The sequence below is a fragment of the Onychostruthus taczanowskii genome, unplaced genomic scaffold, assembly GCF_017590055.1.
Source record: "Onychostruthus taczanowskii isolate IOZ18803 unplaced genomic scaffold, ASM1759005v1 scaffold50, whole genome shotgun sequence".
NCBI classification, from domain to species: Eukaryota; Metazoa; Chordata; class Aves; order Passeriformes; family Passeridae; genus Onychostruthus; species Onychostruthus taczanowskii.
Window position 1 is genome coordinate 3,430,503 of NW_024502569.1, and position 2,928 is coordinate 3,433,430.

The following is a 2,928-nucleotide window of genomic DNA, read 5'->3' on the forward strand; positions in this document are numbered from 1 at the left end:
GGACATGCCAGCAGGGGCCGGGCACAAGCGCTCTGCTGGCAGCCGGGGCGCCCTGGTGCGGCCTTCTTCCTCTGTGACATTTAAAAAAGATAACAGAGTAAGGTAAAGTAAAGAAAATTAATATAATAAAATCCAGCCATGGCTATTTCCTTGGTCAGCAGAAGTGTGCCAGCCACTGGATCTGAGACGCTGGGGACACCCTCACCAGCCTCTGGCTGCAAAGGCTTCTGGTGTACCATACGACTTTTTTTCCTTCTTCTCTGTTTACGTTCCTGTTTCCTGAAGGAGAACAGGGCCATGAGAACTCAGGCCTGGCAGCACCTGTGCAAAGAGGCAGGGCTGGCCGGGGCTGCAGGGCCGGCCCGTGGCAGTGCTGGTACGGGGCGGCTGTGCCCGGCCAGGCACCAGGTGCCACCTTCCCTCCCCGCCTGCTTTCTTCCCAGCAACGCGAATCCGCTCGGGAGCGAGCGTTCAGCATCTAACCCCCTCCTAGAGGCATGTGCTTAAACAAGACGAGTATCAACCCTACGATAAAAGTATTGGGTTATTCTGCAATGTAATCTACATCAAAGCCTCGGGGGCTGCCGGCTTGAAAAGATCCAAGATGTTTTCTAAGTCCTTATCATGTCTGTGCTTAGGGGGAGTCATAAATTCCACAGGTCGGACTAACTAACACACGATTCCTCCTTCCCTTCTCTTCTCTCTCCATGGCCGCCAAAGGGCTTTCAAGCGGGATTTTTTTTTTCTTTACCTTGTAAACAATGCTCCCTGTTCCGTGTCGTTAACGTGGAGGGAGACGGAAAGATGCCCCACACCCCACCCCGAGATTCTCCTAAATCACAGAAAAAGGAGTTATACCACAAAGCAAAGAAAGAAAGAAATAAAGACGGTGAATCCGCATTCCCACAGGGGTCCCGCCGAGTGGGAGCAGTCTGTGGAGAAGGGATCGCGGGCGCAGCACTCGGCCCTTCCCGGGACTTACGGGGACGTCTCTGACCTGGGACGGGAGTTCTCGGGCTGTGCTGCTGGCCCCATTATCCCCCAGTCCGCACCAGCCCCGTGGCCCGAGGCGACAATGAGCGTCGGCCCGAGGCGCGGTGTCCGCTCCGGTTCCGAGCACCGCCTGCCCCGGGCCCGAGGGCCGGCAGCGGCAGCGGCAGCAGCGCCCTGCACCCCGCGCTCCCCCGCAACCATGCCCTGCCCTGACTCCCCCCGGAAAAATGTCGGAAATTATTTTTTCAGATCAAGAAGTAAGGCTGAGGCTGAAGGAGGAGGATAGGGAGCCCAGCGTCTGCCCAAGAGGCAGCCCAGGGTGAAACAGCCCTGCGGGGAGGATATCGACGTGAACGCGAAGGGGAGGGGGAAGATATTTCCCTGCGAACGGTGTCCCCCATCAGGCACTTGTCAGCTTGAGAGGCGTTGGGTCGCAGTTCCCCGCTCAGGATCTAACGAAATAAGGGGAAAAAAAAAAAAAAAAAAGCAACGAGGAGGAAGCGAAGAGGGAGAGATCAGGCCTTCGCCCAGGCTCCAGTGTGCGGGTCTGGTCGCAGGGTCCATACTCCTCTCCCGGATCTGCAGCTCTGGGCCGAAGCGGGCGGGGAAACCAAAGAAAGCGGGCAAAACAGTGGGGAGAAAAGGCGTGAAACCCGGCCGAGAGGTTCTCTCCGCAACCTCCTTGAGAAGCCCCGATAGCTGGATAGGGCCGGGGGCGAGGGGGAATCCTGTGCCAGTCAAAACGAAAAGAAGCCCGAAGGGCCGCAAAGGCATCTAGGAGTGGATCGGGATCCCTCTTTTTTAAGGACAAGAGTGGCTTGGGGCAGCTCGTCTCCATCCCCAGCAGCTGCCACGGGTCGCGTCCGGGAAGCAGCTGAGCCGTGGAGGATGCTTCGAAGCATTTATCCGCGAGGGAAGCGAGACTCGTCCCCATCTCGCCGCCGACCCCGGTTAGGGTACGGCTGGTGGGGCCCGGTCTTCCCAAGTCCACCCCGTAGTGGGAGGCAACTGGGATCACTGTCACAATGGTAAAGTAGGGGAGCAGCGCTCTGGCTGCCATTCCAGGTAGTCACGGAGCTGCCTCGGAGCCTTATCCTGTTCCTTCACCGGAGCCCCGAGACTCACATTTGATCCCTCGACCAACGGGCCCCGGCCCTGTCAGCTTGGGCTGGCTCCGGGTCTCACCCCAAAAAGCTGCCACCTGACTGCCAGGGATTCACTGATGGAGCCTTAGACACTGAATCGGGTTGTTTCGGAATTGATCAGGGTTGGAGTGCGTTTTATTACAATATGTCCAGAGTTTTGTCGTTTTAATGGCCCTTTCTCCGTTTATGGCATCATCAAATTCACATCTGCATAGATCGGCTCTGTCGGAGCTTATCGGGAGAGGCGATTACATTGAAGGGACACAGCGTTTCCTTTCCTGAGCGACATTTCAATCTCCTGCTCAGACAGTGCTTAGAGCTTCAAGCCCCGCTCTCCTCATTACCCCACCGTCGGGGCGGGGGGAAAGTGTCACGGTGGGAATAGGCAACAGAGAGAGAAATTCCCTCCCGAGAAAGCGTCCGGCAGGCATCCCTGCATCCCTGCTCTTGTGCTGCTGTTATCGTAGGGTCGCAACCGCGGCGCCTGCGAACAAGTGACGATGTGGGCACAGCATTCCCGGCTGTGTGCCGGGTGGGGATACCCCGTTCCTCGCATCCAGGACATGCACAGCGACTCCGAGGGGGCCGTCTGTGGCCTCTTCCCAAGGAAAGATGCTCCATCCTTTCCTACTTGGGCGTCCCGGTCTCCCAGGGCCACTGACACTGGATCCCTTGGGACATTTTGAGAGAGGTGACTGAATTACCCGCACTGGCGTTAAAGCATGGCTCCGCGTCAGCCCCACGCTCAGCACCAAAGGAACGATAAAATGGGGGGGGGGGGGGGGGGGGG